Genomic DNA, 23,207 nt, shown 5'->3' with positions numbered 1-23,207 from the left:
CAGTACGCAGAGAAATATAGGATTTCAGTCTCCTGAGCAGTTTCATGATAATTTTTTTCACACAAATTAAAACAAATCATTTGATATATGGAGATGAGTTACATGTTTGGAGTAGGCAGCTTATGAAAGCACAATTTTTTAATCGATGAAATCAGAAATAAGCTCACCAAGTATCACTCACAATGCCTGTTACAGGCATCTACACTCATGCTGTTTAAACCCATGCATCCCCTGAGATTAGTAAAGCAAAGCACACATATCTTCAAACCTAAATTAAGTTCTTGAAGAGAATGCCTTACCTCATATATCAGCAGTCTCATATTCTGGAAAACAAATCAGCTTATGTGAGTAGCATTCTTCTGGTGTTTGGATAAAATAGCTGATCTCACTTTCTTCTGAAAGATTTTTTTTCTCTATGTCATCTAGCTCTGCCTTCATCCTCAAGAGATACCACATTGCATGAGGCAAGTGTCTTGTGTATCCACTTCTGCACAAATGTAAAGGAAATTATAAACATTGTGTATCTTTACGTAGTGAAAGCACTTCTACTGCCTTCATGTCACAGTATGAAGGATGTGGAGCATTTATCCTGTGAAATAGAGAAGGAGCGGAAGACTTGTGCAGGGCCATGCTGTTAGGAAGAAAAGCAAATTCTGCCTTATAGTTTGGAAATAATGGCATTTTGCAACCTGACAAAGGATCCTAAATGGCCTAACACTATTAATATATTGTAACAGTCTAGCAAGATCTTTTTTCTTTGTGGTGCAAAATAATGCATATATTTATGGCTCACGTATACTAGAGATCCCTCATTGCAAATTTCAGATTGAATCCCTGTAAAAAACAGGTATGAAAATGTCTAATTCTATTGAATTAGAGAGAAAAAAGGCCATGGGAGAGAAAAAAGCCCCTAAACATAAAACCACTGACATCACACCATCTTGTGACAAATTTGCAGCCTGCTCTATGTTTTGACTGACCTTGTCTTCCACAGCTTGGGAGACTCCTTTCCCAGTGACTGAGTATTTGAATTGCAGCTCTAATAGCATATGGAGCATGTTGTTTGCAGTTATTACAAAAGCAATCTCCACATTGGGGTGCAGGCCATAACGGATGGGGCTCTGGGGAGGTAGCATTTTATCCATATTTTTATAGTAGCCTTCATAATCCAGGTTTGAAGAGACTGAAAACCCAGAAGCAAGCACTGACTTACTATCAAACTGTCAAAGAAATAATAAAAACCTTGTCAGTAAGACACTGGTGGCAATCCTCACTAGACAGAATAAGGACCTGCTTAGGCATAAATGAAATTGTTCTATTATGGAGTCACTGTTGAGAACAAGACTTTTATATCACTTTTATATCCGTGGAAATTAATCTAATTTGTTCCCCATTTTAATTAGCCTCTTTATGTCACATCCAAGTTCCAATACTTGCAAGAAAAAGAAAAAAGAGTTTTCTAATAATCAGATTATCCTTCTGAAAGAAAACAGCAAAAAGATAATTTTAATTTAAAAAATAAAGAGACAGAAATATTTTAAAAGAAAAATATTATTTCTTCCAAATTACAAAGTGCTGCTCTCTGGTGTAACATTATTATTCTGTGTAGCAACTTATTAAATGAAGCAATTTATGGTAGCATCTCTGAAAAATGCCATCCTTTATTGAAATGAAAGCGGGTAATAGCATAAGGACTGTAAAATAAAAAGGCAGAATATCTTCTTTTAGACCATTACAAAAATACATGTATTGTCTATTTGAAAATCAATAGAATACCATAGAATAAAATGGAGCTGTGGTATCATCACCATAATTTCTATTTCAAATGGTTTGCTGAGAACCAAATTGTGTCTTTTATGGAAAAAGAATGACAAATGCTTTAATTCAATATCACACGCATTTGTATATATGAGCTGAAATCCTGCTGCAGCTCAAAGCTGTTAGGCAAATATTTTAGTATCACCACAAGTTTAAAAACAACAGACATGTGGGAGTACATCCATTTATTTACACTTGTACTGACTTAAAATTCAAAATGCTATTTGATGCTTTTAAAGTACTTCTGTGGGATGTTAAATTACTGCTGAATTCTTACCGTTCTGAGATACCTTTCAACCTGCCAAGATGCATGATGATGATGATGATAATAATAATAATAACAGCAGTGCCGTAGGGATCTTTAAAATAATGTGGGGCTTATTCCTTTAAAGATAAATACCATTTTCACTAACCCCCGTTTTATGATTCAGCATTTCTGATGCAACAAAGTGAAATAATGAAAGTAAAACAACAACAGGTTTGTGTGGGATGGGAAAGGGAAAACGAGCACGTGCATTGTCAGAATTTTTGCAGAAATTGTAGGGGAAAAAAAGCTCATGTAAGTGGCAGTTCCCTCTCCCTCCCCCTCCCTCCCCCCCGGGAAAATTCCTCCTCTTGTTTTTAGTGTTCGCTACATTTTCTTCTTTTATTCCTTTTTCTGATCTCGTCCTTTCGTTCCCCATGTCTCCTCGGATGCTTCTCCTTCCTCCTCGCAGCGGGAGGCTCCCGGCAGCCGGGGACGGAGAGCCACGGCCGCATGGTGCGAGGCTTGCAGGTGAGCTGGGGGCACCGGCGCCTGGGGAGGAGAGAGATGGGAGCCCGAGGCTTGCTGCCTTGTGTGCACAGGGCCTGTTGCACTCCCGCCTCCCTCTTCGGCGCGCCTCTGTCCCAGGGACAGGGTGTGTATGTGGCGCTGGGAGCTTCCTACACCTGCCTTGCTCGGGGCTGCGGAGGAGGAGGTGAGGTGGCAAATGTGTTAAGTGAGGATAGGGGCTGTGAGCCACCCCAGTCAGCCGCCCTTGGCGTGCATGGGCTGGGAAGGGGCTGTCCTGCTACCATCACCATCTGACAAACCCCGAGCTCAGTGAGGGTCCCTCCGTCCGCCAGGCATGGCCACCGCCACAGGCGGCGATAATCACCAAATGCCCCACAGAGGTGGAAGGGAGAGGGCTTTTCTGCCTCCCTCTTACCGGATAGTTTTGTCGCCCACGGCCCCTCGGTCATTATCGCCGCTCGGCCCCAGCCCGGCCGGCACAGCACTGCAAGGAATCTTTGCATTGCTAAGGGATCAGAGGTCACCGCTGCAGGGAGCCAGGGGCTGGTATACTAAACGGCCAAGTCTGTTTAAAATGTAATTCCTCAGGAAGAGCCGTGTGCTTGTGGCCTTTTAAATGAGTAGCAGAGCGTGCCCGTTCATGCCCGTGTTTGCTTCCTCCAGGCACAAGCCCCGGCTCGGCGGGCGGATCCCGGGGTCGCGGTCGGCCGGGTCGCCCCAGCCCCGCAGGGCTGTGATCTCTGCGGGGCTGGCTCCTGCTGATGTCTCACCCCTGTCCCCCCGGTGGAAACTGCGGGAGGAAGTGCAGGATGCGCCTCGGGTTTGCTGAAACCTATCCAGCCGCGCTGGCTCCTGCGCTGGAAATGACCGGGCTCACATAGGCAGGCGCCCCGGCGGAAGGCTCCGGGCCGGGGGCGGGTTACAAGCTCTGCCGCCGGCACCTGGGTGTTGGCAGCGGGGTGCCGGGGGTGCAGCCCTGCCTGGGGAATCCCGTACGCCCCCACTCCAGCGTTAACACGAGCGTCTGCGAGAGGGAAACCTCCCCCGGAGGTCGGGGCTGCCGTCACACCCCCGCAGCGCTGCCCGGGGTCAGGCCCGGGGGGTACACGCTCTCCGCGGGTGCTCCCTCCCCTGGGGCCGGGCACAGCCACACTCCCCCGCCCGCGCCTCCCCACGGCCCGCGGCACCGCCGGAGCGGCCGCCGGCAGGGGGCGCTCTGGCTCCGGGAACGCGCCGCCGCTGACCCGGACGCGTCCCGGCTCCGGCTCCGGCCCCGGCCCTGGCCCGCCGCGCCACGGAGCAGGGCACGGGCACGGGCACGGGCACGGGCGGCTGCCCGGGGCGCCCGGCAGGTACCGCGGGTAGCGAGGAGGTGACGAGCTCTCGGGCAGAGTCGCCGGCCGGGGGGGACGGTCCGACACCCCGAGCGCACCTGGGCGGGCGCGGGGAAGGCGGCGCCCCGCGGGCCGAGGGGCCGGGCCCGGCCGGAGGCCGTGGCGGGGCCGGCGGGCTGCGGGGCCGGCGGAGCCACTGCCGGCGGCAGAAGTTGGCGACAAACGTATGGTCGCCGTGGCTGCAGCCGCGGCTTTCTTTGTGCGTATGTCTGTCAGCACTTTGGGTGACATTCCCTCCGCTGCGCGGGTGGCTGGCCTTTCTTCCCATCTTTATTGCTGGAAGAGGTTATTCTAAACAAGAGGAAAAGACGAAAAGCTTTTATAATTTTCACAGAGGTTTTTTAGAATATACTGTCGAAAAGCAATTTTTTTTTTTTTTGTAATTGGAGAGTTTCTTAGCATTCAGGTTGATGCTCTTTCTTTAGTACAGATACGTATTCCAAAGAGATACTTGATTTCTTTGACCATATCTTTGATCATAGCTTATGATTACTACCTATATACACCTATGTTTGTATCTTTTAAGAGTCAGTAACAAAAATTGTTTTAATTAAAAGCCTTCCAAAACAAAGATTAAAAAGTATGGAGGAAAATATCATAACCTAGCAGTCAAAACCACGCTTTCCTCTTATGTACTATGAAAACGTTTTGGACCAAACCCTTAGCAATGTAAATTGGTGTAGTGAACCTCACTGATTTACCTCAGCTGAAGACCTAATTCTGTGCACTACCTGCTCAGAATATGTAAAAAATATTGCAGAGACACAAAATCGCGCGGTTTCACATTTCAAGATAAATCAAACTAAGCTAAACAAAACCAAAATAAATTCTTATTCTGTACTACAGTAATTAACTGTAGTGACTACAAATGTACTTAACTAGAAACTATATGTGATGCTTTAAACTGAAAAGAAGTAGTTTCTTGTTTGATTTTTTTTCTTTTTGCTGATAGATGTGCAGTCATTCTAGGATATGTGAACAAATCTTTAAGAAATTAAATGCATCCTGCTTTATTACTGCATAACCTGTAAAGGCTTTTAGTGACTTCACCGTTTCAAGTGGCTTTAAAAGGAGAAGTTCAATGCTCACATTTTTAAAGTTTTATTTCTGTGGTGTTTTGCTTGCCTAGTCAAATTTATCCAATGCAGCATGGTGATCAGGCATCATTACTGGTTGTAGTTTATCAGTTTTTTTAATGTGAGGTTTCCCAAATCCACCCTGGAATAAGATAAGCTTTAGGGGAAGCGGCAGGTTCCTCACACTCAAAACAGATCACCCTGCTGACTTCCTTCCCTGGTTTTCTTCAGTAATTTCTCTAATGTGTTCAGCCACTTTACTACAAAATAAATATTCAGAGATGGGGAGGGAGAGGGGGGAGAAGGGAGGAAAAAATAGGCCTCCCAGTGAGCTATTGATTTGAAATTTGAAACATTTTATTGATACAAGAAAAACCAGACATAAGGAAGCAGTTTCATATTGCACAATATTTGAAAAAAATCGTGTGCATCTGTTTAGCACAATACACTGCATAATGACAGCAATCTTCCCTGTTTGTATCTATTCATCTGATTATACAGCGTAACAATTCTTTTTGCTACACATTTATTTACTAAAGGATTTTTTTTAATGGATAATAAATTAGTAAATCAGATACCGTGTGCTTGGGAAAATATGTTAGTTGACTCCCTACACACAATTCATATTTTATGTGATATGCAGTGATACTTGCACATACAGATGAAGTTATGTGCTTCCCTTATGGCAAAGACAAAGGAAGTTTTAAATCACTATTTAGTACTCTTTGAACTAGGCACATGCTATTTTGAAAAGCTTCAGTTTTTAACACTGCAGTGCAGCACTGATGTAATGAAGAGCTTTGACTTACTTGAAGTATAACCCAGTGGCCTTCTTTTGATGCCTTTTCCATAGCTATTTCTGCTGCAGCTTCCTGTCCTTGACCCAACGATACATTGTGAAGTTCTCCGGAGTCAATGGTAAATTCAAACTTGCTCCCTAAACAGAACAATATACTGTACTACTTTGAGCCAAATAATGAAGTGTTCAAATAAGCATGTGTTCTACACACAGTGTTTAAATGGCACCACGTTACATGAGTCACCAAAGGAAAAAAACCAACCCTCAAAAATATAGTTTCAATAAATCAGCTGAGCTAGTATATTGTACTGCTCTATGGCCAAGTATTTTGTATTAGCAAAATGCCCCTGTGTCTGAAAAGCAATGCAGAAGTGAGACAATTGATTCCTGCTAATGGATTCCCTACATATTGCCTATAAAAATATTTCAATGCACACTGAAGTAAATATGTTAGAAATTTATCTAAAGAAAAGAAAGAAATTAATGTCTCATTAAAGGTGACATTACACAAGGGCAATGAAGGGGGCTAAGCAGAAGTCCTTACACTGGCATTAGGAGGTAGTTTGGTCAGAGGAGGGTTAGCAGGTTTTCAGTAGGGTCAAATCTGTCATTTAAGTATAGTTGTGCAAGGTTGATGACTTGCACTAGTAAAATACAGAACAGCAGGCAAGCTACCTCTGATTTCAGAAAGCAGCCAGCAGTCACCCAGGCAGCTGAGTCAAGCACTGTAACTTTCCTCAGATACTAAGTGTTAGAGATGTAATGCCATCTGTGTGTTATCATGTGACAAAAGCCTCGTTTATTTCTCTGGTTTTGATAGAATTTCTAAAACTGGTGGTATTGCTAACTAACTTGGTAGACATTTCTTTTATGGTAAATGCTATGTGTTTTCATGATTGTTAGTAATAGAATCTATATATAGTCCAGAGGAATCTAATGGTTCAGAATTGATAAGGGACCAATCCAGGAGATAAACACTACTGGGGAACAGCACTACCTTCTTTGGAAGTTTTTGTGAACACTGGACACATTTTGTTCCAAGTTACATTTGGGCAAAGTTCCCATAAATTAAGAATTACAGTTGACAGACCGTTGTGAAAAACAACAGTTAAGGTGTAAGACCTATTCTATGGGGCATAGTATTTTATTATGACTTCTATTTGGTAGAGATCCAAGTATAACACACGTTAGGGTCACTCACAGTGCAAAATCTGTCCTTCAAAGGGCTGAGGCTTGTAATGCAAACTGACAGCACAGGTCATCCCAGACAGTCTGCTGTCTCACATAATTATTGGTTTCAGGAGAGAACTTTTTGCTTTTCCTTCTTTTAGAAATGTCTCTTTTCTGGACATTCCAACTCCATCTTTTTTGCTTGTCCTTTCCAGGGGCTTTCAGTATCTCTATTCAAGTAGCATAGTTTATTCGTCATTGTCCACACTTGAAAAAATACTATGTAGAGCGCATTTGAGCACAAGCATGTGGATTTTGGAAACCAATGTAATTGAAGATTTTATTTAAAAAAACCCTGGTTTGTAGGATCATTATTATAGACATGCTATACCTGATTTCTCTTCATGGAGAATTAGAGAGAAAATCAAATAAATGTTGAAACAATAGTCAGTGTAAGTTCAGAGAGTTCCCAAAGCATCAGTTTGTTTTTCTGTAACTAAAAGCTTTAGGATAGAACAGCTGTGAAATTAATAGAAAATGTTTGTAATATTTATCAGTGTTTATTTTCTCTAAAGCTTTGGGTTTTACTTGTGGCCCAAATCCCCCATTTAAAATATTTTTAAATCTTTTAAAACCATGCAATACAGATTCTGGATATCATAAGCTTAAATCATGAACATATAGAAACATTCCTCAGAGTGTATTAATACGTTCACAGATGATGATGAAGTGTGCCACTTAGAAGACCAGCTAAGCTTTCACCAAAATATGGACAAAGTTTTAACATAAGGCTTTCTTGAAATGTCTGCTTTGACAAATTAAATGTGGACTTTTGTGTGTAAGCCTTTTAGTATGTCAACAAGGCTAGAAACACTGAATTGTGCTAAGAAACAGTATTAATACAGCATTCCAAGGTCAGCTGAGCTCAGATTTCTCTAGAAGAGGAACAGTTTCTCTTAAGAAATTGCCAGATCAAAGTCATATGGCAAAATGCTTAAAATTTTAGAAGTCTGTTAGAACCAGATCTAAATTTTCCACTGTTAAAAGAAACAACAAGAGAGCTTCACACCATTATTTCTCTCTTTGTACACGGATGTGCTGTGTGAATCCAGAGGTGCATTCAGCTATGTATTAGTAGGGAGCACTGAGCCACTAGAGCAGGAAAAGATAGAACAGAAATAAACTGTTGGCTGCAATTGCCCCTTTGAAAAAGAACAGGAATTTTGAGAGGGGAGAGAAGGAGTTCCCTTGGTCCCAATGGAGTTTATTATTCTCTGGAAACAGGTAAACCAACCCTGGCTCAGGAAGATACTTTAGAATAGGAAATGTTTTGCCTTTGAAATATACCAGATTACATGTCATTTCAAATAGTGTTCATGGCAAAGATACCCCTGGGACCACCTTACAAGAGCTTTATTTCTTGCCTGCAAATTAGTCAGTTCAAAACACTTCTCCTCTCATCTCTGCCTTCAGCTCTTAATACCACACATGCCATTCGTAAAATAGCGGAAAAGAATGAAAAGACCCTCAATACAATGGTACAATTAAAAAAATAAAACAAAAGACTGTAAAGGCAAGAACAAGATGGGTTTCAGCTGACAAGGAAAAGAATGAAATTTTGGTGCATTTTTGGAGGCATTTCAATAAACCCTCTTTCTTCCGTTTCAGCAGGGGCTCATTGAAGCAGCTATGTTTTCCAAGTAGCGGGCAGACAGACAATAGCATCTAAATTATTTTTAAGAAAGCACTTAAAGCACTAAGCACTCACTACTACTAAATCCATCTTAGAGGAGAAGGGTGGAGGAAGAAGAAAGGTCAACAAATGTATCAAGTTCTTTGTGTAATGCCTCACTGACATTTTCCAACTCCCTCAGCTGGCTTTTATTTTTTTATTTTTTATTTTTCAGAATCCTGGTAAAATGCAGTAAAGGATTTAAGGTTATCGTCTGTCTCTCTCTAACTTCTGACATCTCTTTATAACAAGAAAGAGTCACAGCCAACTGTAACAGGAGGGCAACACAATGAATCCTGGTAAGACCAGGAAGGGGGGAGGTTCAACTTTGCTGCCCCTTTGCCCCTATTTCTTCCTCACAGAACAGAAGTGCCATCTGTTCCTAGTCCTAACATGCATGCATTTGATTTCCATTCAGTAATAACTAACACAGGAAAAAGATTATCCAGTGATCTAAAGTACTATCAGCATTAGCAAATCTTCCCATCCAGTGTTTTGTTTGCACCTCTGAAGATCTTGCAGATGAAACGGATATGGGCAAGTGCCTTAATGGCCTAGAATTATTCTGTTCTCTGGTAGAGGACCATATGGTCAAGGTATGGATCATGACCAGACTGAGGATATTTAGATGCTTAGATCAGAAAGAGATTTAGGAAAATCAAATGAGAGGACTGATGTTCAGATTCTCCAACCTGAATTCACTACAATCTCTATTACTCAGTGTTGTATTAAATCATCATAATAATGCAAAATCAAGTCACAGCATATCATGTGAGGCTAGACAGTATAAAGTATAATCCTGTTTCGAAGTAATCCGTAAAAATGTTCTTAGGCTTCACTCAAATTTGTCACATTCATAAGCAAAAAGCGCAACACCACCAAACAACCCCCAGTCCAGCAAATTCAGTTTAAGATTATGCTGGTTTTGGCTGAGGTATTTCTTCATAGCATCTAGTATGGGGCTGTGTTTTGGATTTGTGCTGGAAACAGTGTTGATAATTCAGGGATGTTTTAATTATTAGTGAGCAGTGCTCACACAGAGTCAAGACCTTTTCTGCTCCTCACACCACCCCACCAGTGAGGAGGCTGGGGGTGCACAAATGTTGAGAGGAGACACAGCTGGGACAGTTGACCCCAACTGACCAAAGGGATATTCCATACCATAAGGCATCATGCTCAGTATAAACTAGAGATGGAAGTTGGCTGGAGACTGCGATTCGGGGACTGCGGCTCGTGGACTGGGTGGGCATTGGCTTGTTGGTGGTAAGCAACTGCTTTTTATTTGCATTGCTTTGTCTTGGGTTTTATTTCTCTCCTTTTTTTTTTAATTGGTGTTGTTGTTATTATTATTAAACTGCTGTTATTTCAACCCATGAGTTTCTCTCCTTTACCCTTCCAATTCTCTTCCCTCCATCCTGCCGTGTGGGGAGTGGGTGAATGGCTGTGCTCTGCTTAGTTGCTGGCTGGGGTTAAACCATGACAAAGATCAAAAAAAACAATGAAAACATCTTTTCTTCCTAACTCACTGCAGGTGCCAAAGACCATCTGGATCCTTCAGTTATGCCTAGTTGTGCCTGATGTCTTACTATTGAAAGAAATGGGGTGCAGCAGCAGATGCCAGCAAAGTAAAGGTACCTAAATAGTGCTGTTTACAAAGCAGGGTAACAAACAATTGGTGCAGTGGGATTTCTCTGTTAGAGCCCTTCAGGCATTTCAGGGCTCTTTCCTCTTGCTATCTATACCTGACTGTTATAGCAGTCTTCATCCTCACAGCTTTTCCCCTTTTGCTGTTCCTGCCTGCCCACTTTGTTGCTTAAAACACCTCTGTGGCCAGAAATTGGCTATGTTGTCAAGTGCCAGCTTTCTTCCCAAAGGCTGGGGAATGACCTCAAACATGGGAAAAGCATGGCCAGTGCTGTTATAATGTAAATAAACTTGTAAAATGGTTCAAGAGAAAATGACTAGCAAGTAGCTTGTGCTTTAGATTAGCTTAATTTGCTCAAGTCAAATCTGAAGCTGATCTGTCTGGCAAACCTACTGATGCCTACGTTGTCAAAATATATGAGACAACATTTCATTTCTCTAAATTTCCATTAATTTCATTGCCTTATTTTCTTTCTGTTCCTCCTACACCAGGATGACATTTTTGAAGTGTACTTTTAAGAGCATAATTTGATCAAATGATCCAAGGGAATTCCCTATAGATACCCATGATTTAATGCTAGATCTGTTCTAAAGGTTGGCATGCCCGATAATGGCAATTGGTTTAACACCTGTTAATTTCTAAATAATTAATATAGAGTGTTTTTTCTAGACAGAACTGTGTCTTGTTTACTCAGCTCGATCAGAAATGTATCAAATAAAGGCAGGGCCCAGCCATGCGTGGTGGTGAGCATTCTGAGCATCCCAGCCTCAGCCAGAGCGGGTGTTTGGCACCTTGCTGAAGTCAGCCATTGCGCATGGCCTTGTGTGAGATGCTTGTAGGTGACTTCCAGATGACCTTGAGGAGACTGGACAGGAATTCACTGGTTGGCTGATTTATGCTTCAGTACGGTAGATATTCTGTGCTCTGAAAACAAGTAGGGTCAGCAGCTGAATTTGAATTTCTGTATCTTCACTTTCTCTTCTCCACTTGTGATTTTTACTTTCCAGCTCACAGCATATGCACTAGAAGCTGAAGAAACCTCTTTTATCAGGTTAATATTTTCATCATAGTTGTGGCTCACATCCACGTAGGCTTTGGGCTCCTCTGCTCTGTACCCATTTCTCACTCTTTTCAAAGGGAAGTAGGAAACTCTTGGTATGGGTGCAAAACTTAGAAGAGATCTATGCCAAATAAGAGCAAGAACACAGCTGCACAAGACTCAGCATACTTCTCACAGACAAAAAGCAGTGAAGGAAAAGATAACACTTTAAGCTAAATGAGAGATCATTATACAATACTCTTTCCATTCAGCTCATTCTAAGAGGAATATATACATGTGGCAGCAGCACTTGGGACATGAAGAGCTACTTTGAAAGTAGATGCGTTTCCCAGTGTTTGAGATGAGGATAGAAAGTGGAGAGTGAGAAAACTGGCTGTCTCTGCAGAGGTGCCCCCCTCTGCGGCCACAGCAACATCTGTGAAGCCATCATGCTTTTCTGTCCTTAATGAGAAAGCAGCCTGGACTGGCTCAGAGCAAATGCAGTTTGTAGGAAGTGTTTCAGGCTGATGTTCTTGCCTGAGGAGGGAGTTTTCCAGGGGCCTGGCAGAGCCAGTTGGTAGCATGAACAGCTCAAGCTACAGCAAGGAGACCCAAGCAGAAGTACACGAACTTGTCCATATACCCTCTTACTGTGGTGAAGCAGGAAGGCACGGAAGGGAGGCCTCAAAATCATAAGGCAAAGGACTGCTCTGTGGGCTGCTTGGCCACACGTACAGGTGTACGTACACAGAGCTGTCAATGGGAGCTCATGCAGGGGTCGTGCTGTACTGGGAGAGCTAACTGGGCCAGGAAAGTAAGCTTCACCCTTTCAGACAGTGTAAATGATAGCGGAGGGTGTCACGCAGGCAGTTGGGATCTTTACACTGATTCTCATGTTATCAGAGGGTTTTGCTCACTGCACTGCCTTGTGAAATGCAGTCTGTGACCGGAGGGAAAGTGGTAAGCCAGTGGTAGAACTAGATTAAAACAGCAGTACGCAAACACGCTGACCTCTTCCTGAGCGGTAACCTTGAATGAAAGCTGATTCACTGGACTGATTTCATTCAGCTTGTCCATGAGAAAATAGAGCACAGCAGCATTGACTGCAACTGGCCAAAGCACTTGTGAGCTTCAGTGATCTTCATGGTGTTTGTTTCAGCTTCCAGGTCCTTAAAGATGTTGGCAATGTTATAATGTGGTATTACACTCGGAGCCTACAAAAAGGTATTGGCAAAAGGCACAATATATAAATGAATGTAAGAATTTATTGGTAGTCCAGTTACTATTTTAAACAGTATAATAGTCAAAATTACTTAATGAGTAGTGGAAGACCTCATTAAAAATAGGGGTAAAATTGCTACATAAAAAGTTCCCTATTCTCTGGCTTTGTGCTTATTCCTCCAGTGTTCCTTTAGGTCTTAAGACTGATACTTTGGTATCTCTCAAAAGGAATGGCGGAGTACTACAATGAGTTATCACCAGGAGGAGTGTGATACTCATGGGAAGGGGATGTCTTTCTCCTCAGTCTGGTGTCTGATTTAGTTTTATGTTTTCTTAACACTGTCAGCTTACTGTGATTAAATGACTTATTTGTGTCATCTGCGTCTGCACTCTTCCCCACAGCTGACTCTAGAGCTGTAGGCATTTCAGTCCACAATGAATAACCATTTGTTATTACCATAAACTAGAGTTAAACTAAAATTTAGTCCAGAGAGCCTCACAGCTGAACAATTGCTATCACAACTAAACCAAGTTAAAATCTATTTAGGCCCAGACAAACCCAGGGAATTTCTGGGTCCGTATACTATCATGTCAATACAAACCTTGTTGCTTTTTAATAATAATGGCTAAATCACATTTACTGGGCTATAAAGTCCCTTTTACTATGTAAATTGCAGAGTTCAGCAAGGATTTGCAAATCCTTCTGTGACTGCAGAATCATGACTGAGCAGTACATCTTGGAAGCATTCACACTTTCCTAACTTTTTTTGAATTAGAATAATTCAAGGTCTGATTGACTTGTATTTCTTCATTGCCATCAGGAGGCCAACTAACAAAAAGTGTTTGATTTTCATCGCCAATATAATTTGCACAATCAGCAGGAATACTGTAGTTATTAAATTGAGAGCTATAGGTTGTAGTGCTAAGTTAAAAATTCCTGTAGCTGCAGAAGACCATTGTGTTACCTCGTAAAGGTATAGGATAATTAAGAATACATGTTTGAATCTAAGACACGTCACACACATGCACACTCACAGACACTATCGGATAGGCTTTACACGAGGCAGTTCACAACAATTTCTGAAATTGGCTCTGTACACAAACACAGCTTGATCTCATATGTATATTTAGAGATTGATTAGGAACAGAATGAGAGATGTCATAGTCACATCTGTTAAACTTTTGAGCTAAGCAATCATCTGAAGACTGGAAACTAATATCTTCACATATCTATTGCATGTTTCAATGCTATTTGCTGACTTTCCTCTGAAAAGACTCACTGAATATTCCATTTTCTTTGACAGTCTGTGTTCACAGATGCACATTTTTAATAACAGAAACACTTGTTATACATTTCTAAAATTATCTGATCAGCTTCCTCCTAACAAGAACTTTTTCATCAACTTGATACATGACTACGTATTTTATGTATATGCAGTGTTTCCACCATGTGAAAAATTCAAGATGCTTTAAAATACCTCCCATACAATAGTACATAAGTATTTATTTTAAAAATATGATTTTTCCATGGCAAAAAAAAAAATACTCTGTTGATCCATCTTTTCTAGTGTGTTTTATAAGCACTCACAGTTTCAACCATACTTGTAAATATATGTATACTTTAATGTTACAAGTTTAGATATTAATATCTAGGTAATCTGTTAAGTGTGGTTACTTTCAAGGAGAGGACATACAGACCTCCTCATCTGGAGGGATCTCACCTTGAGAGGGCCACAACCTCCTAGAGCCCCTCTGCCAATATTTCACCACCCTCATGGTGAATGAGGTAAATAATTTTTCCTAATTCCTGGTCAGAATTTCCCTTGCTCTGACTTCTGCTAGTTGCCTCTCTCCTGTCCTTGTGCACCCCCTTGTGCACCTGGCTCTGTCTTCTCTCTAGCCTCTGGGGAAGTATTTTCAGACAGCAACAGATCCCCCTGCCCTCCTGGCCTTTTCAAGGCTGAAGAACTGCAGCGCCCTCAGCCTCTCCCAGCACGCTCCCTGCTACAGCTCCCACTGGAGTAGCACCAACAGGTTAATGTCTTTCTTGTACTGTAGGAGATACAGTAATTACATGAAAATTTTTCATTTATAACATCTGGTTTTTGTTCATATACTTACTGATAGTGTTAACACCCTTAACTTGTGCTACAGCTGTACTGTCTTCTTGAGTTTTGTCCTATTTGGTTTAGTTAGATGTGCTTCTACTTCAGTTCGTTCTTCTGAAGTCCAAATTTCTCCTTGCGCTGCCAGTTCTTCAGTTACCTCCCTTGCCACTAACCAGACAACCCATGTTTCAGCATGTTATAGGCTTTTCAAGAGAAAAAAATTTGCTTTTTTTACTGTTTTTTTCTTTTTGCAAAATATTGTTCTACTTTCTGAATACGTTGGCAAGAAGCTGGAACTCAAGGGTATGGTCCCCTCTGAAGAGCTGATTAACACACTGGTCTTGGACCAACAAAGTTTAGGAAAGAGAATACTTAGAGGAAAGAATCCAGGATTTTAAGATTAGAAGGGTAGGAGAGCTCTTCTGAGTTTGACTCTGCAAAATTTCTGACAGCACTTGGCTCTGCCATACTGCTGCATGGAGTGCTTCTGAGTTTCATCTGCAGTCACTGAGAACAGAGGATACTGTACTTACCAGAAAGTATTCTCCCTTTTGAAGGATGAAGCTCTTGAAGAACCCCCCCCACTGTTAGGAATATGACCTTTTCAAGTACTTAAAATTACTTAATTAGCAATATAACCATTAGAAAGAACAAAATCATTCTAGCAAAAGTAATAGATCTGTAATTGCAGGTGTTACAGAATGTAGTACAAAAGATGGTGTTTCCAAAATTTGTTTTTAAGTGTTTTAAGAGGCTGTATAAAGAAGGGAAGCAAGCAAGCTACCAGGTAGTGGATTACTTTCCCCTCGGTGTTTTTTGTGAACTAAGAATAGAGGGAACATGTAACAAGCATCTTGCTATTAAATTTGCCCATAACAAATAGTGCAGCTGCATGTAGTGTGCAAAAACATCTGCAGAATCACGACACATGCAGAATCCCCCACACTAAGAGCGTGACATTATACTGAAAACAATTCAGTTGTAGAAGCAATATAAATCCATTTTATATAATCTTTCTCCACCTTCTCCTCCCCCTTATCTTTTGAATCATGTTAACTACAGGATTCTGTCACTTCTTCACAGCATCAGTAAAAAAGTATAAAAGTGACTAAGCATTTCAGGATTATCTTCTTCTTTCATTAGCAGCTAGAATGCAAGTATATCTTATCTGAAGAAACAAAAAAGAAAGAATAACCAGTGGCAGAAATGCACTAGACACCAGAGCTTACTCCAAGTGGAACTTGACATCGTTTGCAGATGCAATTTAACTCTCAAGAAATCAAGGGGTGATTTTCTGTGTCAGCATCTTGTGTGGTTTTTCAGTTCAAAGTGATCAGTCGAATTGCTGCCAGTCTTTACTTCACCCATGTAAATGACAACACAAAGTACTGTGATATGTAATATCACAAAGTATTATGGAAAAATATGCCTAAAATATATAGATTTCTAAAGTAAGGGGAATCTCCTTACCTGGAATTTTTTGAATTCTCACAGTTTACCTTTCAAATGCAGCTATGGTAGAATTTGGTAAAAGTTCCTTTAAGCTCCACATTTGCCTTTTTCAAAATCCATGAAGGCTTTTCTTTTCCCCAAAATGATTTTAGCAAAACATTTGCTTCCTTCTTCTAAATATTCTGTTGTTTGCTCTCTGAAATAACTTCTTTGCAATCTTTAGGTTTTAAAAGTAAGAAATTTTATAATAGCAATGCAAATGCTGATTTTTGTAATGTTTGAGGTTGTCTAAAGGCTATGTGAGAATAATACCATGACAAGGCAAATACATGCATGCTATGAATGCCTGGATCATTATCAGCTTGTTTCTTTGAAACATCTTACATGAATTAAGACAGGTCAGGCACAGTAGCTACGTGAAGCTCCAAGAAAATTTCCTATGTTTTTATGCAGACTGCAGGTCAAGCATGAAGCTAGAAGAGCGAGCCAGCTTGGTCATAATTTTCAACTCTTTGCCCATTAAATTCCTGAAACCCAACTAAAAACACAACCCTTATGACAGATTCTTTTAAGGATTTTATTGATAGCATACAGTTTTAGTTTACTGACTTGCTGATACTCTTTGGTCAAGTCCTTTGCACTCTTACTTCATTCACCACCTGAACAAAGCCTTGTTTTCCTGTTTCAGAGAGACATGCTGTGAGTAAATGTGAAGGTTTTTAAAGCACTCTGATGATGGAAAAGATATACAAGTACAACTGATATTACCTGATCATATTTGCTTACTATTAAGGGTATATTTATCTCTTAATTGATTCCTCATGTAATAATATAATTATTTTTAACATCCACTTCCTGGTTTGCATCTCCGGTAACTGCTTGCACAAGATACACAGTCATGTGCATCACCATAGCAGAAAGGAATGTCATATGCCCTGCAATGCATTTATGGAGTTGGAAAATGCTTTTATTAACTTTTCAGTGTCCCCAGATTTCACATGGAGAGGCACACATCCAGTGGCCAGATGTAACTGCAATCAGCTGTGGCCACTCCAAGCTAAGAGTGTCTGAGCATCCTGCTCACTAATCCTTCCCCTGGTGGTGCTTGGGTTTGGTCTCTTGGGTGAATGGTTTAACAGCTCCTTGTAGTCTTGGAGTCCTGTGACACAATTTTTAACAAGTTAGCACAAAAAGGAGTTGTGGAAAAAATGACCCAGGGAATGCTACGTTTATATGGTATGTCAAATGAAGCACTAAAATTCCCCTCTTGCAGATTTATTTTTTATGGTGATTTGAAAAATTTTATTTTATTTTCCTCATGATGGAGACACAGTGATTCTTGAAGGGAAAACAAAACACATGGATATATTCACTGTGGATAAGTAAATTGAAAAATACAGATTATGAAATAAATACAATTCTAAAAAATAAACATATTTGGTTTAGACCCAAAGGAACCAAATTCAGCATGAAAATTACTATTATTGTAGCCAATCTAATTCTTCTAGTTGTTTTTCTTTACTTGTATTTCTGCTGTTGTGAGTCTTGTTGTTTACAGCTTCTCAGCGAGAAGAATATCCCAAATGAAATTACTGTCAGCAGCCAAAGAAAGTATCCATAATTCATCCCAAAGCACTGTCAACTTAATTTTAAAGTAATTTTTCTGCTTTATGAATTCAGACTGAAGTGGTAAGTTTGCAAATCCCTAAATCAAACCATGGGAAATAAAGGAAATACATATCTCCTTTTCAAATATTCTGATTTCCTCAAGTTTCATTGTAAGCATAGTTTTTAGTAATTAAATCTTCAATTACTAGAAACAGAAGAAAGAAATAAAATTGTGAACTGTATTCTGTACATCTGTACACAACACATCTCTGTTGTGACTCCAGAGCCATCTCCTGGGCTATAGAAAAGTTTTTCTAGATTTATAATAGCAGAAATTAATTTAGATTGTGTATTCCTCTGAGCACAGTGAGAAGCACATGTGAGTATTTGTATATCAGGTTCAGCCTACTGAGGTCTGTAAAAGGCATGCTGTGCTGTGAGGTATCCAGCATTTCCAAGTGCTGTTCTGGGGCCTGTGCAGGTGTGAGAGTAGTGCAAACACTCCTGAAGTGTCCTCAGTCAGGAGACTTTCCAAATGTTTCCAAACTGACCTCATGCACTGTGAGTAACACTGAAGCTGAGTCAAATTCTTTAGATCCAAGAGACCCATTTAGAGAACAGGTCAGGAAGCCTTCTATAGGGAATCAGTGAAAAATCTGGTGAAGCCTGTGTCCCTGAGTGCAAAAACAGCAGCCTGGCAGTGAGTGTGAGCATGGTCTTGTTTCTGCTCTTCTGCACACGGGGAAAAATCATGCAGAATTCATTGTCCCAGGACTCAGCTTATTGCCACAAAACGAGCAGAGCCTCAGCATGCATTCAGGCTCAGAACTGCAACCAGCAGTTACTGAATAGCAGCCACGTTCTGAATCTCAACACACCATGAAAATCCTCCTTTAATCAAATGCTCCCAGGGGAGCAAGAAATTCAAGATGCTCTTCCATCCTGGGCTGGTGCACACCACTAGGTCAACACTTGGCATAAAGAGCTTTCTGCTTGTCGATGCAGTGTGGGGGTGGCAGTCGGGGGGGACACTCATAACAAGCAAAACCAACAGGCAGCACGTAAGGTAACATGAGAACATGAAGGGAGCAATAAAGAAGAGGCAGAAGGTACAGTACTGAGTAGGGCACTGTGATGGCTGAATTCAAAAGCATTTTGCTTCTCAGCTTGAACTTTTTAATTAAGGAATTTCACAGTAATTTTGACTAAGCTTGAAGAGGAACAATTTCAGTGTTCTGGCTCACTAAATACTTTCTTGCAGTCTAAATAGATGCAAAGCTCGGAGCTGAAGGAAATCAGTGCATTAGCAGCACTTTCTTTCCAGCCTGCGCTGTAGATAAGTGCTGTCCTGTGGCAACCTTTTTGGGGTCAAGTGATTTAGAGAGCTTAGACAAGGCTGGGGTTCAGGATCCCTGTACTCAGACACAATCCTGAGTAGCACAGGCTGTGAGGAAATATTTTCTGACATTTACTAGAGGGGCAGGAGAAGGAAGGGAGGACTCCTGGTAGCTGTAGGAGAGACAGTAGGCACAGCTAAACTAGAAGGAGGGGAAGGGCTCAGGAATATAATGAGGAGGTGGGGGAAATGACACTGGAATAAAAGGGTGAGTATATAAGATACACACTCATCCTGGCCTTCCTCTGTTCAAAGCACTCCCTCCAAGGGTGGGTACAAGACTTGAATAGAGGGGATGGATGTCAAAATATTTCCATAAGGAATATAAGTGCAATAAATCAGAGAAAAAGGGCAGAATGGAGGCAAGGAGCAAATGGTAGGAGAATTATTTTAGTTCTAAGTGAATGATTATGTCTCCTGAGTGATTACACATCAGGATCGTGGTGTGTTGGGGAGGATTGTTCAGCTAGATAGAAAGGAGTGCTCAAATTGCAGTCATTGAACTGTAGTGCATGCAAGGGTACAAATAAGAAAAATAGACAAGTAAAAATCCAACTGGAGTCAACGTGTCTTGGGCACTGCAATCCTTGGGAGTTAAGGTAACTATCATACAAGGAAGACAGCTTTCAGAGGAAGCTACTTTGAGTACTTGCAGAACATAATCAGAGAGAGTGAGCTGATGAAGAAAATAATAGACTATTAAAAATACTTTGAACATAACTTGCAATATACTGGGTCCAGTACAAGATCAGTAATTTCTTCCAAGTTGTCTACCAAAACAGGGCATCCAGCAAGAAATACCTGCTGTAAGACATACACCTATAGAGTCATTCTAGTACCGGGATGGTGAAAGGCAGGGGACACAATGCCAGTGTGCTGTATCCCATTCGTTATACTTTGATGAATGTGATGTACTTTAGCAGAGTTGTTATGGTTGCTGGGGCATTAACACCTTGTGCAACATCAAGCATTCAGACAAAGAATAGTTGCCATGTTTCCTTGATAGCTCTGCATCTGTTTTTACTCTCACTAGCACTTGTAGGTGCCAAACAGTTCTTTCCCTTTTTGCATCAAATAGATAATTTATAAATCTGAATCAGATATAACTTTTATCCATTTATTCCCCAGTGCTGAGATTTGATCAGTATATACCAACAATGACTGTAAATGTAAGACCAGGGACTTCTTATGTGGCCATAGTCAAGCACTCCTGTCACTTTTCTATTTAGCAATTGTTGTATCTTCCGTCCACACAGTGACTGGATCAAGACCTTTTGTTCCTCGAATGGGAACCTGGAATATTAAAGGTTAAGTTTTAAATTCCTATTTACAGAAGCTGGTGTGTCTCAGCATTCACTTGTTGTGTTTTGTAAAAATAAGCAGCATCACTGGGAAAAATGTATTTCTCCTCATTTCACTCAGAAAAAAAAAACAACAGATGAGAATTCCTGCACTGAATGCAACAGTTCTTATTTTGCTTTCAAGAGGTTAGTGGGAATTTAGTTCTGGGGAATGTCTGAACTCATCTTTGCTCCATCTGGAGCAAGGTCAGCAATTACTATGGGAACCATTGCCAGTTATACTTTCAGGTGTTTAAAATTAGAGTTATATTGTTTTATTTACATGCTTGTATTTTATTTCCAGGTGTTTTATGAGAGCATGGAACTGCGTGTCACAGCACCTTTTCTCCATGGGTTGAGACTGTTGTAACACTCCAAGCTTCTGCTACCCACATACCCTCCACTGCAGTAATTCTTTGGTACTGTGGAGGGTCAGTCACACAGTGCTGATCAGATCATGTGCCACCTGTTATATCCACTAGTATATGGGAGTATAGCAAGGAAAAGAGAATAACAAAGCTTTAGTGGTGTGGTATCCCTGACAGTCAGTGTAGTAAGTTAAAACAAACTGCAAAAACTCAGAGCTATTTTCCTCAGCAGGTGAGCGTTCAGGGAGACCCAGAGCGCAGGGAGAGTTACTGCCACCAGACACATTCCCCCCCTTCCGCAGACTGGCATTCTGGCCAAAGTTAATGAGTCATAAGATTCTGCACTGATTTCACTGTGAGCTTCCACATTTGCATAAGTAAAAGCTGCAGCTTCTGTAGGAAAAGTCTTAGTGAAATTGCAGCACAAAACATTGATATTATGTAATTATAGTAGTTCATTGTAACTTAAATGAAATTGTTACTTTAAACTTGCTCTAAGTGGCTCACAATGGAACTTCATATGACACACCTACAAAACAAATGAGTTAATCACAATATGTGTCATTTTTAATTTTTGTCTTTCATTTTTCTTTCAGTCATTCTCTCTTTGTAATTAGCATGAAGACTACCCTTCAGTCAAAACTAGCCACCTGGAAAGTTTCAGCTTGTAATATGCAGCTTTTTTTGTGAATTATGAATGTGCTAAAGAAGAGACCTTTCTCCCCACACCCACTTCCTTGCATAATTCAAATATGAATGAATGAATTTTATTCAGGCTTGCCAAAAAATCATATTTCAGCTGATAACAAGCATGAAAAATTTCACATGAAAGGGATCCTTTTTTTTTTAAAGAATATTCTGAGCACAGGAGAACAGCAGGTTAAGACAGAAGTCTTAGTGCAGCCTTAACTATAACAATTGTTAGCAAGCAAATACTATATCCAAGCACTAAATTTTGCTTTGTGCTGCCCTGGTGCACAGTAGTGGGGACAGAATAGAATAATAAAAGCTGGTCCCCTTATGCAAACAGCAGAGCACAGCACTTGACAGAATACAAGAAGAAGGTGAGCCTGCCTACTGTTCTGGCTTGCAAGGTCTGTGGGTTAGTTGTCACCTATAGCTCCAGTCAGCTGGCAAATGTAGTTCAAACACTAGCAAGGGGCAGGTTTTTGGTCCTTTCCAGAAGAACATTTTACCAGTTCCTTGCCTCCAAATATACAGTCCTATTAAATAAAGTATTTGAAGGAAGTTCATATAAGAGTAACATGGTGGTTTAACAGGTCAAAAGGGGAACGGAATAGTGCTAGGTTTTTTTCTGATTAACTGTGTATTTTAAAAAATATGTATCTGTAAAGAAGGTATTATCTGCATCCCTCCCTTACCTTAATGCTTTTCAGGCAAAGCAGAATGAGATTTTGGCTCGTGCCGGTACCATTTTGAAAATAAACTATTACAGGAAAGAAAAGTTGCAATCTGGAACGCATTTCTACATTGCATTTTCTTTTGTTCCTAATACTGTTTTGGGGATAAGCCCTGCTCTCCTTTTCTACCCAAAAAACAGGATTAAAAAAACCATTCTAAGCATTTATTAAAAAACTGCCCATTGCAGTGGCTAAACAGTAGTGAATACTTCAGTATTACCTTACAGATTCCCATCGATTGGTGGATCAACAGAAGGGATTTGCAGATGGCAAGCAAAAAATACCCTTCTAGTCTGATGTGAGTTGACTGTTGTAAGTTGAGCTTGGCAGCAAGTGACCAAAATTGAGTTGTCAGCATCCTCCTGTGTAGTGGAAGAAGTTGTTGCTTTCTTGTGCAGATGCAAGAGTTTCTGTGGGAAAACAGAACATAATCACGGTTCTGAATGTCTCTGTGGATTGGTAATGTCTCTAATACATAGATCACTTTTGCAAATTCAGTCCCAGCTGGATGGGAAATTATTGAAAATGGTTGTTGTTTGATTGATATAAAATGAGTTGTCAGCTTGATTCAATACCTCCAGGGCAGATGTCCACAGCATAATTGGCACCTGTCAGAAGCAAAGAATTCCTTGGTACAGAGTAACAACTACTCATGCAACCACCCAAAGCAACCCTTGCATGCCAGGGCTCAGAAAAGAAGGCAAGAAAAAACAATTTCTACTTCTGAGAAGGATCTTTTATGCCATAAAGTCAATAAGAGATTCGACATGACAGTTGGTGCAAGCCTTTCCCTCAGATCCTGGCTAGACACTATCAGCTCTCTTGCTAATTCCCCCTAAGAATTA

General features: G+C 40.9%; 1 long non-coding RNA gene across 3 annotated transcripts; it reads left to right on the top strand.

Moving 5' to 3' along the window:
- Positions 1 to 3,880: 3,880 nt before the first annotated feature.
- Positions 3,881 to 22,327, top strand: LOC113965317. 3 transcript variants are annotated; one of them, XR_003533504.1, is made up of 6 exons: positions 4,107 to 4,186; positions 5,917 to 5,981; positions 8,940 to 9,063; positions 10,296 to 10,425; positions 17,738 to 17,918; positions 20,878 to 22,327. It is a non-coding gene; the product is annotated as an uncharacterized LOC113965317 (long non-coding RNA). The 3 variants fall into 3 exon arrangements; XR_003533503.1 differs by lacking the exons at positions 4,107 to 4,186; positions 17,738 to 17,918 and adding an exon at positions 3,881 to 3,945; XR_003533502.1 differs by lacking the exon at positions 17,738 to 17,918.
- Positions 22,328 to 23,207: the final 880 nt, after the last annotated feature.

The sequence above is a fragment of the Neopelma chrysocephalum genome, unplaced genomic scaffold (assembly GCF_003984885.1).
Source record: "Neopelma chrysocephalum unplaced genomic scaffold, ASM398488v2 Primary Assembly neopelma1_44, whole genome shotgun sequence".
Classification (NCBI taxonomy): domain Eukaryota; kingdom Metazoa; phylum Chordata; class Aves; order Passeriformes; family Pipridae; genus Neopelma; species Neopelma chrysocephalum.
Note: the sequence above shows the minus strand (reverse complement) of the source record. Positions and strands in the feature narration are given on the sequence as shown.